General features: G+C 35.0%; 1 long non-coding RNA gene across 3 annotated transcripts in view; it reads right to left on the bottom strand.

The window, feature by feature from the left end:
- The window catches only part of LOC129227421 (uncharacterized), a 34,407-nt gene extending 24,931 nt beyond the window's left edge, over positions 1–9,476 (bottom strand). The window contains exon 1 of one of the 3 annotated variants that reach the window (XR_008580837.1): positions 9,271–9,476. This is a non-coding gene — a long non-coding RNA (uncharacterized LOC129227421). The remainder of the gene's footprint in view (positions 1–9,270) is intronic. The other 2 variants (XR_008580836.1, XR_008580835.1) reach the window with 2 other exon arrangements.
- Between the last annotated feature and the right edge of the window lie 12,562 nt (positions 9,477–22,038).

Genomic DNA, 22,038 nt, shown 5'->3' with positions numbered 1-22,038 from the left:
AGTAACAGGAACAGGTGCTGATTCAATTTTGGTGTCAATAACTCAATCGGGGGTTGAGCTGTAGAACGTTTTTTGTCGTCAATTGTGACTGCTGTATCTCGAAAAATAATGAACGGAATGAAAGAAAAATTTATCGGCAAGTAGCCCTTAGTGGGTATAAAAGCTGATTTTATTTTGGTGTCAACAGCTAACTAGTATGTTGTGGCCATCACGAAACTTTCTTCTATATTTTTCCTTTTTCTGATCCCTCCCCATGCTTGACGAGGAAGCAATATTCCTAACAAAAACAAAATTACACATGCAAAAACTTGACGACCATCCCAATGTCTGAATTATTGTAAAAACAAAACGAAGAGCGAAAATGGAAAGTTACTTTAAAAGCCTTGCTTGAATTAATTGCAAATATTTTATTTGTTAACAAACATAAGATGGCAACAGTTAAAAATTTTAAATCATTGAGATAATATTTCCGATCATTTCCATACAATTAAAATCACGAGAAATACGCAGAGGACAATCTATTACGATTTATCTTTCTTATTGTTGCATTAATAAAGCTATTTTTATTCGCAAAAAAAAAAAAAAAAAAAAAAATCACCACCTCTTGGAGCGATTGGAGTCAAAATTGAACCAAAGCCTGTTTACGTATGGATTCACATATATTCCAAATTTCAACCAGAACGTAGCATTATTTCTTGAGATAGGGCACTCACAATGGAAAAAAAGAACGAGCGATTGCGCTACCCCCCTTTTAGCTGTTGACACCAAAATAAAATCAGCTCTTATACCCACTAAGGGCTACTTGTCAAAAATTTTTTGTTTGATTCCGTTAGTTATTTCTTGAGATACAGCAGTCACAATTGACGACAAAAAACGTTCTATAATTCAACCCCCGTTTGAGCTATTGACACCAAAATTGAATCAGCACCTGCTCCTGTTAGGGGCAACATATGGACCAAATTTTGTTTGATTCCGCCAGTTACTTCCTGAGGAATAGCAAGCACGCGTAACTCAAAAAACGTCCCATTGCTCCACCCCCCTTGGAGGAATTCGCGCCATAAACCAATGGGCACAAGTTCACATAGGGGCACATATGTGTACCAAATTTCGTTCAATTTCATGCGGTAGTTTTTGCTGTAGAGCGGCCACAAAAAACTGGTCACACACAGACGTGACACACATACACACACACACATACACACACATACACACAGACAGACAGACATTTTCCAAAAATAGTCGAAATGGACTCAGCACACCTTAAAACGTTCGAATCCGTCAAAATTCGAAATTCGAAAATTTGCACGAATCCAATACTTTCTTCTATATTGTAACGGATTCGGTGCGGCTTCCAACTTTCTTGAAAGGATGACACAGTTCTTGATTAAAAAAAATACAGGAAATTTATTTGCACTATGTACAGGAAAGAGCGTCAACAACTGCTAAATTATTCATCAGCAATTAAGCAATTATCACACAACACCGTAAACTCAACGTTTACACACGTATTTACTTCCAAATACGAAAACAACACAGCGAAATGCCTCGCTATAAACAGAGCTAATACACACTCTTAGTACAAATTCTCAATCGAAACTAACTCTCTATCCAGCGTAACCGTTTATATACACACCGAAAAGAGAAATCTCAAAGATTCCAGAAAATGCTACAACGTTCTACAACTACACTTTCATTGATAAAATCAGTGAATGAAATAAGAAAAAAAGAATAGGGGTTGTATACTTTAGCCATATGTTAAGGGGTTGTATATTCATTACGGGAAACTATTTACAGGTTACCTTACTATAATAATTACTATTTGCAGGATTTGTAACAATATATTAGATATAGAAGAAAGTAAAAAGGGGGTAGCGCAATCGCCCGTTCTTTTTTTCCATTGTGAGTGCCCTATCTCAAGAAGTAATGCTACGTTCTGGTTGAAATTTGGAATATATGTGAATCCATATGTAAACAGGCTTTGGTTCAATTTTGGCGCCAATCGCGCCAAGAGGTGCTGATTTATTTTTATTATCATTATTTTTTTTAGCGAATAAAAATAGTTTTATTAATGCAACAATAAGAAAGATAAATCGTAATAGATTGTCGTCTGCGTATTTCTCGTGATTTTAATTGTATGGAAATGATCGGAAATATTATCTCAATGATTTAAAATTTCTAACTGTTGCCATCTTATGTTTGTTAACAAATAAAATATTTGTAATTAATTCAAGCAAGGCTTTTAAAATAACTTTCAATTTTCGCTCTTTGCTTTGCTTTTGCAATAATTCAGACATTGGGATGGTCGTCAAGTTTTTGCATGTGTAATTTTGTTTTTGTTAGGAATATTGCTTCCTCGTCAAGCATGGGGAGGGATCAGAAAAAGGAAAAATATAGAAGAAAGTTTCGTAATGGCCACAACATACTAGTTGTTAATATACTTGACTTGCAGGGGAATGCTTTATTTTGGCTGAACTGGATCTGCTAACTTAACTGTTTTACTGATAAGAATGTCATTTTAGGAGGATGAAGAATCGAAAAAGTGGTCAGCAATGAACGCTATTCACTGGAGTATAGGGTTCATCCACTGGAGTTAGGGTTAAAATTTCAGCTATCAAAATACAGGGTGTTTCACAATGAATAGCGGGGTTTTAACATATTATAATACAGATGGGGGACAAAATAATATGAACACCTGTGAAATAAGGAAAAATCTTTATTAATAGGGGGTTGGACCATCCTTTGATTGAAGAACAGATTGAATGCGACGGGGGATGGATGCATAAAGGTCATGGACAACATTTAAAGGAATATTAAGCCATTCCTCGTGCAGAATGGTCTCTGATTCCGAAAGTCCGGATGGAGGTGGAAATCGGGAACGAAGTTTGGACTCTAAATATCCCCATAAATGCTGAATAATATTTAAGTCCAGAGACTGAGTGGGCCAGGCGAGATGTTCAACTTCACTGTCATGCTCTTCAAACCATTTTTGGACAAATCTGGCAGTGTGTATGGGGGGGTTGTCGTCTTGAAAGAGCGGTCGCTCTCCAGGGAGAACAGTCTGGACAAACGGATGGACATGATCCTCTAGAATGCTCAGATAGTGATTAGATTTGACACGCCCATGCAGAATAACAAGTGGCCCAAGACCACGCCAAGATATCGCACCCCATACCATAATTGAGCCACCCCCATGCTTCACAGTCGGCAAAAGGCATTCAGGATTAAATGCTTCTGAGGGCGTTCGCCAGACATAAACGCGCCTGGTAGTCTGAAATAGGGTAAATGATGATTCATCTGACCATATTACCTGTTGCCACATCTGTGGGGACCAAACTTTGTAGTTTCTGCACCATTGGCGTCGCTTGAAAGCATTAGTTGCTGTCACCAAGGGTTTTCGAATTGCCACTCTGCCATAAATGTTCGCAGCATGAAGTTCCCTTTTGACAGTTTTTGTTGAAACGGGGTCCTGGAGATGGCTGTTCATTTCAGATGTTATCTCGGATAGGTATTGCTTGCGCTTTCGGGCTACTATGCGCTTCAAAGCTCTTCTATCCCTATCAGCAAGCTTTGACTTTCGACCACTGTGGTGCTTTGAAGACGTCGTCTTACCTTCTTTCGTGTCTACTGTCATAACCTCTGACACCGTACCTCTTGCACACCCCAAAAGCTTTGTTGTTTCCGTAACCGATGCTCCACTTAAACGCGCCCCAACAATCATTCCTCTTTGGAACTCTGTAAGGTCTGACATCTCAACTTATTACAGAAATTTAGAACCAAGCACGCAACATTTGTGACTACTGTTGAGACACTGATAGGTTCCTCTTCACGCTCACCAGGTGGCAGACTTCTGTTGCAGGTGGCGTGGCTGTACTATAGGTGTGAAATACGGCATACTTTTTCATAGGTGTTCATATTATTTTGTCCCCCATCTGTATTTATTACACCAAACTTACAGCCACAAGTGATATATCAAATGAAAGAGAAACTCAAACAGTTTTTTGTTTGTTGGCATCAGTGCGCATGCGCGTGGAATGTTTCTGCTGCAATCCGCTAGAAAGCGCTTGTAGCAAAGATGGCGACTAAAGAACAGAAAGCGTTTTGTGTTTTATCTTTCAGCAAGATGGTGCGCCGCCTCACTGGCATAATGAGGTACGCGATTGGCTTAACCTAACTGTACCCGACTGCTGGATTGGCTGTAAGGGGCCTAATGACAGGGCTTGTTTCCCATGGCCTCCACGGTCACCCGACCTAACGCCGTGTGATTTCTATCTTTGGGCGTTTATTAAGGACCGTGTGTATGGGCCTCCACTGCCAGCCGACCTTCCCGAATTAAGGAACAGGATTGAAACAGCTGTTGCAGCAATTACTAATGAGACACTCATCAAAGTCTGGGAAGAACCCGCATATCGTCTTGACGTGTGCCGAGTGACGAATGGTGCTCACATTGAACATCTGTAGGCTATTATGTAAAAAACTGTTTGAGTTTCTCTTTCATTTGATGTATCACTTGTGGCTGTAAGTTTGGTGTAATAAATATTATAACATGTTAAAACCCCGCTATTCATTTTGAAACACCCTGTATTTCTAAACAGGCAATTGCTTTGTTCAAATGGAAGCAATTTTCTCCCGCCATATCTTGACGGGCGATTTTCTAGTTACTATAAGATCAGATTTAGAGTTATATCCACATGTCGACTCTCGATAACTCGATTTCCTAAAGGATCGGCTAAAACTTTCGAATTATTGGTAGTTTGAGCTATTGGAAAGTTTCTCACAGCCTTCTCAAGTGTTTGGGCACCGAATGTAAACTTCGAGACAAAAGGAATATTCGAGCTATAAGGCTTCGAGTAATCAATACTTGACTGCATTTGAAATTGTACACAATGGTGTATAGGATACAAGCAAATTGTACCTTTTAGTTAAGAAGCGTTTAAACAGAGTTAAGTTACTAAAAAAAAGAACATATTTGCAATGAAACAACAAATGAAACATTGAAACTTTTCGTGTTTCTAAAATAAATATTTTAGTTACAAATTTTAGTTACAACTAAAAATTTTGCAAAAAAGATTTTGTGTAGTAGAAAATTAATTTTCGCAATCTCCAAACGTCAGGCCTGGACCTTCTACCTTTTCGTCATTTATCAGTTTAATGAAGCTCTGCGAACAGATCTACCAGTTATTCTCATTGAATACCAGCTGCGGTGCCCAGCTTAGCACGGTCTACCTCGAAAATAATAGTTATGTCACGTGTTTATTAGGTTTAATATTTTAAGCCTATTATATTATAGGCTTAAATAAGGAAATTCCAAACATGCGTTCTTTTTTGCACAAATCAGCAATTGGGGGTGGAATTAGTCTTGTGATTGACATCGAGAGGGGAGAACGGGTTACATAGGAAAAGGTTGTCGTCATTAAAAGTCGTGGTCAAGCGGTAAGCATTGACGTTGCCTTGTATAAAAAACTAGCGTTGATAGGATTGGTATGAAAATGCCAATTTTTTCACCATTGAATGTGAAACTATTTTGCTCAATTAGAAGCAAATTTTTCAATCTTCTTTACTTTATATTATACTAATAATAAAGCTGAAAGTCTCTCTGTCCGGAGGATGTCTGGATGTCTGTAGGATGTCTGTGACGCGCATTGCGCCTAGACCGTTCGGCCGATTTTCATGAAATTTAGCACAAAGTTAGTTTATAGCATGGGGGTGTGCACCTCGAAGCGATTTTTCGAAAATTCGATTTTGTTCTTTTTCTATTAAAATTTTAAGCCCGTTTTTCACAGAAATTTAATAAAATGGGAAAGAATTTGTTCTGAAAATTACACGGACAGAGAGACTTTCAGCTTTATTATTAGTAAAGAAGATAACAAACGTACAACTTCATTTTTAAAAAAAAATACAATGCATAAACCGAAATTATGTGCATATTGATTCATTAATATTAGTAGTGTACTATTAGTATTACTATAACTGATGTAAATTTATTGCATTTAAGCTTATTTCGGGGTTTTTCGCTTATGCGCGAATTTCACTTGTGCGCGAAAATTTCGTTGTCCCCTTAGATCGCGTATAAGTGAGAGGTCACTGTATATAGAAATGGCTAAAAAATCAAAAGGGAAAGTTTTACTTCAAAGCAAAGAGAAAGAACTTTTTTTTTTTTTTGTTCACAGTCGAGAGAAAAAAGTGGCAACAGTAGTTCAAAAATGATTTTATTCACGCTAATTTAAATTGAGCTCGTTGGCAAACGATAAATTTCAGATTTGATATTGAAGTTTCATTAGGCCTTTTTTTTTTTTTTTTTTTTTTTGAAATTCGAAGGAAGTAAAGCCACTTCAGGGGTATATTTTGCGGGCTTTCCAATGGGACCTAAATCAGGAAAATCGGATAATTATTTCGGATAGAAAGAGCCATTCAATGCCATTTTCGGGTTTCGGGTCCTAAAATTAAAATTCGAACGCTTCGTTACTTTTTTGGCGTTTAAAAACCCTCCTACATTCCTTCTCGGGTGCCGAAGTACCTAACTGCAAAATTTGGTAGATATCCGACGTAAACTGCGGATTTGTATAGGGTAATGCACCCATACATACACACATATAGCTTTAGTCGAAGTCACGCCTCTCTTTTTTTAACACGCTTTTATTAGCTTCACTTGCATGTTTGTGAATAACTATCCTTTGGATTAAGATCTAGTGGCTTATTACTGTTAGTACATTCACCACTTTATGAGCGTTCGTGGCCGAGCGGTCTAAGGCGCGGATCTTCGCTGACGTCCACCTCCGGGAATCCCGTCTACACCGAAATTAAATTTATAATCTTGCAACTCAATTTTCGACCACTTTTTGGGATCGGATTCTTTTAAAATTTGGAATGCAACCTCAGACCCGATGACAATGCAATGTTCTATAATCAAATTAATATATTAACTATAAGTTATTAGTTTATTCTAATTAACACGCTTTTATTAGCTTAACTTGTATGTTTGTGGGTCCAACTTTCCTTTGGACAAATAGCCAGTGGCTTATTAGAATTACTTACAACGTACAAATCAGAGCTGCGGAGTGTAACAATGTTTGCACAAGAATTCACCAGATAGAATTAAAAATGTCTGATGCAAATAATGCAATAGAATACTAAGATACATTTCATTGTGAAAATCGAACACACGCACAACGATCTCATTTAAGAGTTACAAGTGTTAGCAATATTTAGTATCTAAATCTTATTTAAAAAATTATAGTTTAAAAAACTTAAAAAAAAAACCCGCTTTTGTAGCAAAATGAACTGAAAAGTAAAAAATGAAATAATAGTTTAAAAAACTAAAAAAACACGCTTTAGTAGCAAAATGAACTAAAAGGTTAAAAATAATCTTTCGATGACAATCATATAAAGTAATTGACCAAACACTTAATTTTACTGTAATAGAAAAAATGCGTGGGGGGGGGGGGGGCTTCTTATCAGTTGTCTTAAATTTCTTTCACTTGTTATTTATGCAAAAATGTAAATAGGCAGCCCCCCACGCTTTTTTTCCATTACAGTAAAATTAAGTGTCTGGTCAATTACTTTATATACTTGTCATCCAAAGATTATTTTTAACTTTTTAGTTCATTTTGCTACTAAAGCGTGTGTTTTTTTTTTTTTTTAATTATTTTTTTTAGGTTTTTAACTTTTTTTTCTTTATTGTATATAATACTTTTTACAGCAACACCTTCACTTGTGATAAATGAGTTTTGGACATTATATAACATAGAAATATAAATCAGCGATGTACAATGCTGATAATATGACGAAAAAACAAATAGACAGTAGGAATTCCATTAACAGGTAACGTTTTATTACATACTTTTCCCATTAATGCTATTTTGTAATGAATAGAAACAAATATATGTTACTCAAAAATCGTTTACATATATAAGTGTTTAATATAGCAGTTATTAAACATCAAATTGCTTTTACAATGAAATGTTATCATAGTCATAAAAATCTATCGTTCAAACTGCGGAAAATTTAGTATACCCTTTTTTTTTTACCTTCAAGAAGACAACTTATTCTTTCTTTTTACCTCAATGTCATCTAATTAATTTCAGAGGCGGTTAAATCGATAACCATTATTTTACTGCACGAGTGTCTACACTACACGTAGAGTAGAAATTTTGTTTTCCACCATTAGAAATTTGAAAGCTTACCTGAGCACCACAGTGACACAAGAAAAATTGAATGACGATGCAGGTGCACAGATCATAAGTACGAATCGAAAGATAAATCAAACCTCGAAGCTGTGGAAAATACTTTCATTCATCACACTTCGTAGAGTCGTGTTATGGTAATTTACTCGCCCATGTTATGGTAATTTGCTCGTCCATATTATGGTAATTTACTAGCCCATGTTATGGTAATTTATACGCCCATGTTATGGTAATTTACACGCCCATGTTATGGTAATTTACTCGCCCATGTTATGGTAATTTACACGCCCATGTTATGGTAATTTACTAGCCCATGTTATGGTAATTTACTAGCCCATGTTATGGTAATTTACTCTTCCATATTATTGTAATTCGCTCAGTGCAGAGGATGCCAATGATGGTAAAAATAAAATCATAGAAAAAGAACAAAATCGAATTTTAGAAAAATCTCTTCGAACTGCTCACCCCCATGCTATGAACGAATTTTGTGCCAAATTTCATGAAAGCCGGTCAAACGCACCTAACAGAGATCCTGACATCCAGAGACACAGACTTACAGTTTTATTATTAGTAAAGATTATAAAGTGAGAATTAGAGATATTAAACGGAAGACTTAAAATGACGTCAAATTGACGACTTGTTAAAAACTTAAAACATTCTCGTGTAGTTTTGAAATGCTAGTGCCAACTTGATGCAGTTCATTTAGTTTCGTATATCTATTCACTTACGTTTCCATACACCTATAGAATTCATTTGTGGTAACAACCTGAAAAAATTTTGAAGAAAAAATTTGCATTACAAAAATTATAAAGCAATTTTTTGAAAGGAAATTTGAAAACTTTATCCTCTGTCAACCCCCCTCCCCACAATACCCCCTTCTTTCCGTTTGGACTTCGTGTTTTAGAGGGAAAAAACTATGCCAGGTTTTATGAGAGAGCTATTTCTGGTGGTCTGAATTTGATGGAGTTGAATAAAAATTAATTTAATAATGCCTCAAAATATCACTTCATAAAATTAACAGATAGGATTTTAATTATGAACACATATACATTTAGGAGGAGGAAAATGAAGGGAAAATTTTAAATCATACCTAGCTTCCTGGCACAATGCTGTTTCGATCTCACTGACTACTCAAATGGCCAAAAATTTTAAGTGACCACCTTTTAAAATTTCCAAGGTCCGCTGGAACTTGTTTATTCCGCGCACGGACGCACTGAACTTTTGATATTTTCCAGCTTACAACTTGCTTGTTATTCATGGCATTGAACGTCTCAAAAACTCGCCCCCGCAAGATGAAATTAATTTTCGTCTGTTGCTCTTCTGACCGAACACTCTGCAAGAGGGCGGTGATGTCATAAAACTGGGAAAATCCGGTTAAATGTTTCCTTTCTTGCATAAGAATTCATTATGCGGTAACTTTCACTTTCAAAAATGTCCGTTCTTTAGTTTGAAGCAGTGGTCTTCAAGGTTGATCAACCCAAGGAATTCTTGGAACTTTTTTGAGAACCTCCTGCCACCACATGGCAAAGGTTAACACACTGCTTCGAGGGTTGGGAATAGAGAAAAAATCTGCTGCCAAAACATTCAAGGGTAAATTTTAGTCAAGAAATGAATGAAATTTTAATGTTTGGCTTTAATACGTTAGCTGCCATGTTAGACACCGGTGACTGACACTGCAGATCGGCAACATCATCGGTGGCTGACACTAAATATATTCTGTTCAAGCTACTCTGAGGTTCAAGGGCCGGAGTTCATCTGTGACTGATAGTATAAAACGCGATAGGACACTAATATATTCTATCATAGTAATTTCAGACAGGTTATTAGCATTTTTTGACAGATTACTTGCTATCAAAGATTATTTGTTAGAAAATATATTTCTTTATCAACAGCACTAACACACGCTAAGCTGTATGTTTGAAAAATTGAAATTTACTATGATTAGTCAGATCTCCGCCAGTTCTAAGCTATACGGGGTGAGCACAAACGATGACTAGATTTTAAAAAATTAACATTTTTGAAACTGCTGTACATGTTACTATAAGTAATACATGAATGCAACGAGAACTATACCAAGTTTTCTTCAGGTTACAAATGAAGAGGTTCCAATCAAAACCGCACATGTAAATTCTAGACAATTTTTGGGTAGTCACGAGAAACGTGCTTCTAAGTAACCTTTTATGGAAAAATGTATTTATATAGCCTGATTTAGTCACATTAATATCCTCAAGAGAAAGCTTTCAACTGTAGGAGGACCAATGAACATGCAATTGAACTTTGAAATTAGGAGATGTCTTCATTTGATTGGAAATAATGGACATGTTTTTCTTTGATTAACATGGTAGCCCATGTTTTTTGAACGAATTAGGATCCTAATGTCATTCACGGAAGTCCACTATAACCTCAACCAGTGGCGGCTGGTGCCTTGAAAAAGTGAAGGGGCCAGATCATGAGTGCACTCGCCTCCCCCCCCCCCCCGGTTTTTGAAAAATAAAAATACATTTTTTTTTAATTCTTTAAATTTTTCATTCATTAAATTCTTTTTTTTTTTAATTCTTTTAATTCTTTCCGGTGCTGCAGTACGCTTTCCTTGCAGCACCGGTAAGGGGCTGCAAGGGAGGCACTTTCACCCCACCTCATTAATTTTACTTTTCTAACGGATGAATCGCGGACTATACGCAGGAAATGCGGTATAATCCATTTTTTATTTCAAGCACGTACGCACAAAAAAAGAAAAAAAAAGAGGAAAATAAATAAAAAGTTATAAATTATTGTCTGAAAAAAGTGAGGGGGCCCGGGCCGCCTCCGGCCCCTCCCACGAGCCGCCACTGACCTCAACAGTAAGTTGCAGAAAGCTTGAGTATACTGCACTATGTTGTTCTCTGATTAAAACAATACTCGCATGTTCTTGTTCTAACTTAGAACTCGAGGTTTTATAGCAGAATTTAGGAGAGATAGGATTTTTTTTTTTTTTTTTTTTTTTTTTTTTTTTTTTGAATGAAACTAACAATACAGGGTTTTATGAACCGTCCTGTAGCTTTTGAATCGGCTGCTAACTCAAATTTTGTTGAAACTGGACATGCGTGGTTTTGATAGGTACTAGCCCAGGTAGCACAAACCATCGGATTTACGTTGGAGAAAGGTTGAAAATGCATCGCAATGGTTGGAAATATGTTTTGGTTAGATATTGGTTTTTTTCATACGCTCATCCGATCGTTCGAAGCATCGGAGGATGGTTTAAAACCAACCTATATCCGACTAAACGCATTCCCAACTTATTTCTAACCTTCGAACCTGTTTCACATTTACGCCCATTTATTGCAAGCTCGTTGCTGATTTGCGCGCTCTGCGAAGCGTGCGTAATGCGTCCCATAACCGTTCCCCCCCCCCCCCCGCCTCTGCAGTCTTGTTGAGACCCAGGACTTGAAAGGGGTGAGGGAGGAATGCGCCGGGGGCATTAGCCATTTTCTTTTTCATTCCAGAATCATACACAAGCACACGAGTCGTACTTGCTCACGGCGGGTGTTCAATCCTCGCAAGTACTCAAGTCTTCCAAAGTAAATCAACTATTTTTCTTCCTTTCAATAGATTTAAAACTAAGAACTTTTTTTTTTTGTGTGTGTGTGTGTGATTATTAAATGCATTCTACTTTAATTTGTTTTCCAAGCACGACAAATCATTGTGGCTGTGCAGGTCCAGATTTTTTCGTTTTAAACTGCTTGAATTTTTTCTACAAATTCGTTTTGGCAGGGGTTTTTAGGGAGAGGTTGTTTCTAGGGGTATTTTCTCTTTTTCTGGGGGGGGGGGCGTCTCCGATGAATCGAAATTCTTAAAATTTTTGCGCATTCGAACTGATTTTTTTTTTTTTTTTTTTTTTTGATAGATGTTTTAACTAGTTTTCTAGAGAATTTTGTGAATTCTTAGAATTCGTTTCAGAATTTCGTGTTGTTCCTTTGTTTAACTTCGGTAATTTTAAACGCACAGTATTTAAAAATAGTTTGCTAATCATACAAATTACACGTGCAATTTACCATAGAAATAAAATTATGTCTTTGAATAAACTTTTCTCTTTGATGGATAAAATACATTAAAATTCCTTCCCTAATAATAAAATGAAAAAAAAAATCAATGAACATGAACTTTTGAATGAAATTGGAGAGTATAATAGTTCGGCAAAACAATAAAATAAGTACTTTTCATGATATTCAAGTTTAACCCACGTCATTTTAATTGTTATGGAGATTTACTAACTGAATGTGCAACGTATGTTTTTTCTTTTTTTTCCCTTAATTCCTATTTCAGGTCAAAGCAAAATTGAACCTTCAAACAAGCTAGGTTATTTTTCATGGCAGAATTTTAAAGTAAAAATTTTATTCTGTCTTAAGAATAACCTTGCTCGTAATTAATATTTCCTGAAAAAGAAAAAAAGAAACTAAGGTATGCTTATGAAGATAATTTTCGAGTAATTATTCAGAAAAATAAAAGGTAAGAATTATCAATATCTTAAATTTTTGTTCATATTTTATTGAAACGTTTGTAAAGGATAGAGAAATGATAAATTGCATGTCAAATTCAGCCATTTTATCATTTCATGTTAATATGACTGAAAAATTATTCTTTACACTCGCTCTTCTAAGAGCACCTCGTAATACTCAGAGGCGTAGGAAGTATATAAACGTAGGGGGAGCTGGGGCTCAAGATAGGGATTCAAGGGACAGAAGCAATAGCGCCACCAGATTTTTTTTTTTTTTGCGGGGAAGGGGGGGGGAGCACTTGAAAAAAATTTTTTATTTGAAATGATTGTCGATCCTTTCGTCTTCCTCTCCCTTTCCCAGTAATGTTTTCAATCATATCTGAGTAAAAAACTGGCTGACCGGAAGGAAACAAAGGGTAGTTGTAAGGGGAAATTATTCTAATTGGAGTGAGGTTTTTAAGTGGGGTTCCTCAAGGATCAGTGTTAGGGCCTGTTTTGTTCATTGTTTTTATGAACGATATTCACAAAAATATTTCTGGGAACATGAATTGTTTTGCTGATGATGTCAAAGTTATGGGGACTGTAGAAAATGAAGAACAAGCAAAACAGCTGCAAGGGGATCTAGATCATATTACGGAGTGGGCTGATAAATGGGGTATGGCTGTTAATGTTGGGAAATGTCAAGTGCTACATTTAGGGCATGGAAATAAGCGTACAAGTTATTATTTGCAAGGTTCAGTCATTAGTCAGGCAGACAAAGTTACTGATCTGGGGGTCCTAATAAGTCAGGATTTAAAGTTTAGCCAACAGTGCAGCATTGCTAGTTACAAGGCCAATAAGATGCTTGGGTTTATCAATAGATCTATTTCAAACAAATCTAAAGAAGTTCTTCTGCCCTTATATAGATGTTTGGTAAGACCTCATTTGGAGTATGCTGTTCAGTTTTGGTCTCCTTATCTTAAGAAAGACATTAATGCATTGGAAAGGGTTCAAAGGCGAGCTACAAGGCTAATAAATGGACTTTCTCATTTAGACTACGATTCCAGGTTTAGAAGGCTAAAAATGTATAGTCTTGAGCAAAGAAGAGACCGAGGGGACATGATTCAGTTGTTTAAATTTATTAAAATGAAAGATGTTACGGGGCTGAAGTTTAGCACTGAAAACAGGACAAGGGGTCATTGTTTTAAGCTATTTAAATCTCAGGCTAACATGGATGTTAGGAAAAATTATTATTTTAGCAGGGTAGTGGAACCTTGGAACAGTTTACCGGAAGAGGTGGTAATGAGCAAGGGAGTAGATAGTTTTAAGAGAGCCATTGATCTTCACTGGGGATTGTAAATTGACTAGGACCAGTCTAGCTGGGCCCAGAGCCTGTTGCTGGTCGTCACTTTTGTATTTTTATTAATATATAAATTGAGGCAGTGAGAAGCAAAGGGATGTAAGTGGACATTTTCAAGTTTCGAGTAAAACGCGAATAAAGATAACGTCTCAGGTAAGCCTTCATTGATATTTTTTCTAAATCATGCTGTACAGCAGCACCAACCAGCGCTACTAGTATTATCTCTCACCCCGAGACAGAGGAAAGGTTTCTCTACTATTTGTACTGGGTATCTCCAAATTTTTAATTTTGCTACTTACATCCTCTTGCTTCTCTCCGCCTCAATAGTATATGGAGAGAATGAGGTGATAAAACTTCTGGTTTTTTTGGAAGGGGGTCGGTCAGTTCTCGAAGATGAGTACACATCAATAGGGGGGTCCTGGGGCTTCAGTCCCGGAAAATTTCCGAAATCTTAGTTCTAAAAACGTAGTTTAGACGGTCTTTGGTAATGTTAAGGAGAGAAAATGTTCGAATGCCCTCCCTGGAAATTTTTCGGAATTTGTCTTTAAAGCGCGAATTCAGACCATATTTATGACGTTAGGGAAAATGATATGACTCAAGGATTGTCCTCGATCGATTTACATCTCTTTCCCATTATTTCAAAATTGAAGTTCCAAAAACGCAATTGAAGACAGTCTTCAATGATGTCAGGGAAAGGGGGAGATTCTAGGGCTCTCTGGAATTTTTTACAAAATTGAAGTCTTAGAGAGCGTTCCTCAATGAGGTTATTGGAAAAGATTCCTTCCCCTTAAAGTTTTAGAAATTGTAGTTTTAAAAACTGAAATTTCATCCTTTTTTGATATCATAGAGGAGTTTCGGGTGTCGCTCTCCGAAAATTATTCGAGATAGATCATATTTGTTAATGTTAGAGGTAGAGACGTACGAGTACTCGGTAACTACTCGGTACTCGGTCTACTCGGCCAATTTGCCGAGCACTCGGTACTCGGCCCAATTTTGATCAGATACTCGAGTAGTTGCAAAAATTGAATATTGTCCAAGACATATATTAAAATTTATAAAAAAAGCGCAAGCATATATAATTTTCTGCAATCATTTACAAGTGAAATTTAAATTTTGAGAATAATGAAGTCTGTAATGCTTCAATGGAATTAGTCTTTAATTTAATGTCCCCAAAGTTAATAAAACTTATTTATTAAAAATTGTGCAAAAAAAGTAAGTGTAGAAAATATGGAATTTTTATATTATAAATGGATTTTTGCTACAAACAAAAATTAGTTATAAGAAATATAAAAATACCTTTGCTTAAAAAATAAATGGAAATAAAACAATGTTAAAAGCACAGTGCAGACACGTGTTTTGGCATTACAAGGAATTCCTTTTTCAATGCACAAAATGTGAGCTCGTGGATTTAAAGGCATCCGCCAAAAGTCGGATTCTTCTGTCGAATGTCTTTACATTCTTTAGCTCACATTTTATGCGCTGAAAAAGACGTTCCTTGTAATGCAGAAACACGTGTCTGCAGTGTTCCTGCACATTTGTTTTATTTGCTTTTAAAAATTATTTATGTTTGGCGGACTAGAACTATAATAGATTGGTATAATTTGTTTTAATTCCAACTTGATTAATTATACCGTTTATTTATTTATTTTTAATTTTAAAAATAATTTTTTTGTAAAATTTTTGACAAAAACAAAAAATTTCAAATAATGCGTAATTAAATTTCAGCAGGAATTTAATTTTAAGAACTGTTATATGGACAAGGAGGTCTATACAACTATTCCAATAAGTTCAAAATTCATCACATGTGTGTCCGTGGTTCTTCTTAAAACATAATTGGTACTTGGTAACTCGGCCGAATAGTGAAAGGCCAAGTACTCGGTAACTCGGTACTCGGCCGAGTAATGAAAGGCCGAGTACTCGGTACTCGGCCAAAGTGCTACTCGGTACGTCTCTAGTTAGAGGCATAGCAATGTTTTGAAATTGAACGGAATATTATATAATCTATCATATTGTGGAGGGCAAGGTGTTCAGTCATGGGCTCTCTTCCGCGAATTTTCAGGATATTGCTCTCTAAAAACGAACATTGCAACGCTTTTTAATAATTTAGGAGGTAGGGGAGGGCTTCTGCAGCGTAGCATTTAGAAGACTTTCTTTTATGAGAACTAGAAACAAAGGAGAAGAGAAACAGTGCGCCTGAAATGTGTTTAAATAAAACGTTCGTTGTATAGTTCAGATAAATGTTAGTAAAAGTACTTCAGAGAAACTATGAAATATTGTTGGTGCTTTTTTCTAACAATAATAAGTGAAAAGGAACATTTTTAATCGTGAAAATGGATATGAAAAGTTTCCCAGAACCTCAAACATTTTGAGGGGTGCTCAAGTGCTCTCTTCCACATGCATTTTTTTTTTTAGCATGAAAACATATCTGTGACAAAAAAAAAAAAAAAAAACCTTAATTTTGAGAAAACAAAAAAAAGAAGAATAAATATAACTTCATAAAGTCTAGATGTTCAAAAAAAAAAAAAAAAAAATTGTTTTCAATAAACTCGCAGTTTTTAACATCGTAACAGTATTATTAAAGTTTTTTTTAATATAAATATTCTAATGGAGATTTCACTACCGATTTTGTTTAGTGAGAATTTTTGTTTCTATGTTGTAGTACCTTAGAATTCTTTAAGTTATATTTATCTTTGCAAATTTTTAACTTCATGAAAAAAATCAATCCCTCACGGTTTAAATATAACAAAATAATGGATAAAAAGTTTTTTTTTAGTTTCTACCGTGGGATAGTTCTGGATTTTTTTTTAAAGTTATTATCACAGCAATGATATGTATCCGCAAAAGTAATTTCTGGGTATGTTACTGATTTAGGTTGTTTCTTCTGACAATATTTTCAATCAAAAATAATGAATAAAACTTTTATAGAATTTTAAAAATTTGTTCGAAAAATATGTATATCAGGCTTTTAGTCTATGTCCCCTGACAGAAGATCACTTTTGGTTCCGATAGACCATCAAATAATGATATTTTCGCAATCTGATCGTATCTTTTGATCGAAACGTGGAATTTAACACCCGAAACATACGATCATAATCCCTCGAAAATTAGTTTAGAATTATTATTTGTTCTATAACTACATTGCTAAACTTTTGAGAACTCGCTAAAGAATTTTCTTTGATCGGGGCTGAATTTTTTATGAAGAAATGAAAAAAATAAAAAAGAGAAAGAAACGATGGATAAAAATGATAAATAAATTTGTTTGTAAATTGGACTTTTTTTCTTTTCTTCCTCTGCATTGTTTTTCCTTTTCTTTCTTTCTTTCTTTCTTTCATTTTTTTCTTTTTCTTTCTTTCTTTTTTTTTTTTTGATAATTGCAATAAACAAAAATATTATATGACCACTCAGTATTTTAATTTAACTTTCGTTTCATATTTTGCAAGTTTGTTTTAATCAACGAATTTAAAAGGATTCGCCGGAGATTCTTTAGATAGCGTCCGGAAGGTCAGATGTTGTTTACCTTAGAAACCTTCTTTTTGATACGTGTCTGGAGCACCTTCGTATTTAAATACAAAACTGGCTCACGATTATCTCTTTTTAGTGGAAGTGTGAGATACAAATGGCATGCAAAAGTAAAAACATTAAACTGAGCTACAGTGTAATGTGTAATACACTTGCGAAAGACAAGCTCTAAGTGGAGAGGGCGGAAAACACCCGTATGTAGATAACTTGTCTTCAATACTTTTCTTTTTCTTCCGGGAATCGAGAGGTTTGAAAAGAGGGAAACACAAATGTACTGACCACTCCATCTCTCCCCTTTCTTTGTTGGTTATTATGTGGAAATTCCTAAAAAAGGTAGATCTCATTTTTGAAATCAGGTTTGAGATAGACAATGTACTGCAAAGAGCTATACGGTTAGAATTTTTCCGGGGGAGCTGAGCCGGTCTGAAATATTATAGAGGGAGCTCAAGCTCCCCCAGCTCCCCCGCTTCCGACGCCTATGGAATACTTATTTTATTAATGAAATGCTACAGTTAAAGTTGATAACATTGGAAGATAGTTGGTTTAGCATTGAAATTCATAGTGGAATAACGTTAGAAAAAGTAGGATAAGCGTTGTTTTTTACATCGAAATATTACGTTTGGAAATTGTTAGTTTACTGTTGTGTTTTACATTGGAACAACATTAGAAAATGTTGGTTAAGCGTTGCTTTTTACATAGAAATTACGTTTTTAAATGGTTAGTTTTCTGTTGTACTTTACATTGGAATAACATAGTTTGAACGTTGTATTTTACATCGAAATTACGTTTGTAAAGGGTTAGTTTACAGTTGTATTTTACATTAGAATAACGTTTGAAACTAACCAATAACCAACCGTTGGATAACCGTTTTCCGACGGACCGTTTTAAGGTACGTTCCGACGTAATGTTCGTGTGATAGCTGGGAGGGTTTCGCGGATAAATCGGCCATAATCTGGCAATTATTTTTCGATATGAACAACAAAACGTACCCTGTGGATAGTATAGTGGAGGATTTCATCATCTTAAGTCCAATTTTTATGTCTTTTGAATTGTCGAATTTAGCAAGTCTCTGGAGCACCAACTAACATCTGTATGTAATGTTTTTCTAGTATGAATAAATCATGCTCTTTCTATATTCAAAAAATTAAGATTTTTTTGTCGTTTTTAAATTTGAAAATTAAGTTCTTTTTCAGAAATTTTACTTCAGAATCAAGTTTTCTATCAATTTAAAACCTTTTAGAGCTTAAAAAAGCCCTTGGTACAAAAATTTCTCGTGTTTTTGACTGACCAGCTTATCTTGATGTGTTTGACAGTTTGGGCCAGTTGGAACCTCACCAAAGCCGTTTTTGTCTTGGGCAAAAAAAAAAAAAAATCTTTTGAAAAGTTAGTAAATTATAACAATAATAATAAGAAGAATTCAAAATACCGAAATATTATTTTGCATCTTTTTTTTTTTTTTTTGCAGCAGGGGACAAAAAAAAAATAATAAACATTAAAACAACAGTGAAAAGTTACTGCAAACTTGTTTGGATTACTTAACACCTGACGGCCATCTTTCACTCTTACATTACTCATGTAATCTAACTCTAGATTTCTCTGAGGAAGATTATTTTTACTGATTAAATTGTATTTTAAAATCTCTTTGAAACTGCTATTAAAATTGATAAGATCTCTGATTTTTTCCGGTTTTTTTTCAAAACAGGAATTATCAGAGAAGAAAATACGTTTCAACTGCCGTTTTTTGAAGGAATCTCCTATATCAGCCCAAACAAAAGGCACTGAAGGAAACTTTAAGTTCATCCGCAACTAAGGGGAGTCAGTACCAGTGGCGTGCAGATCAATATTTTTTAGGGGACTAGTTGGTTACGGTAAATTACTATACACAAAAGTAAAAAGATTTATAGATATATCATCTTCCCTATTATTATTAACTTCAGTGTTATGCTTCAAAGTTGATGAGCAACATTGCTCACTAAGATGAAAATCTATTCGAGTTTTACCAAAAGTTTTCAACTGAGTAATGGCTTGGTAGTGTCCTTGGGTTTTCTCGTGACGAATCGTTGCCTTGTGGAAATCGCTCATATCTGAAAATCCATTGGCATTCCAGACGCCTTTTTCCTTTTCAGAAAGGACGCAGGGCCAGCAAAATATTTTTTTCTTGACTTACAAGCAGTCAGCCATTTAACAGTCTCAAAGTAATCTTTCTTAAAATGCCGATTGTAATTTTTTAGCTTCGCAGATATTGCTAGGTCAGGAGTAGGCCTGCTCTGCGAAATTATTTGAGCTTTCTCTTGGTCAAATCAAAGCTCCGAACGAACGGTTTGCGAGAACGTCCAGCAGGCAGCACAATTCTCTTCCGAGCTCCAGGGCAGTCTGTGCTGTTGCGCATGCTCCTCAACTACGTCCAGTTGGGGACTTGTTTTTTCGACCGAGTCCCCTTCCATTACAAAAGAAAACCACAATGGACGCAGGAAAATAACTTTGACTAGTGAATTTGTTGTTTCCTGAAGCTCACATAGAAACCTGTACACTAGGTACGGAAACAAAAATTTATCCGTTGGTTTAAAAAATGCATGAAATAATCAAATAAGCTTTCGAGCGAACGCCAAGGATCTAACAAAGCTATATGAGATCTGGGGAACAGGTTCTTAAGAGCTAGTCCCTCGGACAAGTCCATTTAAGACGTCGCACGCAGAGGAGAAAGGGAGGTAGGGGCAGTAAAAGAAGTAGCGCTTTCTAATAAACTTGTTTTTCTGCTCACGTTTTTTCTTAATAAATTATTCTGCAAAGTAATTTTTTTGAAGGGGCAAATATTTAAGGGACCAGCCTAGTCCCTCTGGTACATGGGCGGCACGCCACTGGTCAGTACCCTAAATACTTTCAAAAATTCGATTTGATTTTTATATATTTTGAAACTCTATTTCAATACCTTTTTATTGATACAAACTTCTTGATCGTGCTCATATTAGAAGTAAATTAAAAAAAAAAGCTTTAAAAAATATAAACCTATTTTGATAAGGTATGATTTTCCCCTTTAAATTGGAATATCTCGAAATGGTATTTTTAAAACTAAATGTTCCTTTTTCTTTGAAAATAAATTGTGTTAGGCTTGGAAATTTTTACAACCTATTCCATACATCTGATTGCATATACTAAAGTAAATTTTTTCTCATAATCAAAAAATATTTTTTATAGAGCTGATTTCGTGTTTCAAAATGGCATTTTTTGACAAAAATACAGTGACATACACATTAGTATTTTTTTAAAAAAACTAAACTTTCTTTCTGTAAAATTTTACTTCAGTATAGAGAAACGAGTCTACTTTAAGGTACGGAAAAAATTTCATAATTGTATCTTTAACAGATTTTCAGAAAAGGTTTGAAAAAAAAAAAAAGGTTATTATCCTAACTTTTCTAAACAGTTTGGTACCAAACTTTTAATGATTGTCAAAATACTTCCGGAGTTATGAATAAAATGGTAGGGGCTGTTTACTTTGTGGACCATTGTGAGTTCTAACTTTAGAAGCGTTTTCTCAAAACGTAAAATTTCTGCTTACTTGCTTCATATTTCAACAAATTATTGTTATATCGCTCTAAAATTTTGTGCACATATTTGTGGGACCTATTCTAGGACTTATACCTCAATTTAAGTAAAACTAGATGAAAAATATTTTTTTAAGGACAGGTTTTACATCATAATCATAATTTTTATACAAAATTGTAATATTAAATGCTATAAAAAATATTTATTACTTTATGAGATGAAAAAAAATATATATGGCATCTTACTGTGACATTTGGCTGAAATTTAAGTCCATTTTGGAAAACATAAGCCCATTTAAGTCAGAATCATGCGCGGAGCAAAGCATTAACTTTTTGCGATTTGGGGGAAAGTCATATTACATTTTGCATCATAGTCTTAATTGTTTTGAATGAAAAATCAATTTGAATGTACTACATGTCACATTCATATGTGTATTTGTAGTCACAAAAAAATCATCTTGCCAAAATAGTTTCTTAGTTAGATAAAAAAAATTTGAAAAAAGAGCTGTTATCGCATGCTCGCTTTTGTTTTCTGTTTTAAGTGAAAGAATTTAAAACACATCTTTTTGACGTGATTAAAAATCGAGTTTCTTCCTTACCCATAAAACTCAAATAGCAATAAGTATAAAGAACAAAGTAGTATTGATTTAGAAACGAAAGCACTATATTTAAGCATATACAAATTTAAAAAACATGAAATTAATCTTCTCATGTTTAAAAAGATTAATCTGTTGATATTTTTTTTTAACATGGAGTCTAAAACCTTCTCTGTATGGCTAATGAAGTACGAAGTGATTAAAAAAAAGTAGCTGCGCTCGTAATCCCCTTATACTTGCTTTAGTTATTTCGGGAAATTTCAATCATTGTGGCTCTTGGTGCGATTTCACCGAATTTGCGAAAGTTGTTTCAGGGTACCTTCGATGATGCTCCCCCATTCTTTCCTTACTTTGTAAAACGATATGATATTAATTTTCGTTACAGAGA

This window comes from Uloborus diversus, chromosome 8, assembly GCF_026930045.1.
Source record: "Uloborus diversus isolate 005 chromosome 8, Udiv.v.3.1, whole genome shotgun sequence".
Taxonomy (NCBI): Eukaryota; Metazoa; Arthropoda; class Arachnida; order Araneae; family Uloboridae; genus Uloborus; species Uloborus diversus.
Note: the sequence above shows the minus strand (reverse complement) of the source record. Positions and strands in the feature narration are given on the sequence as shown.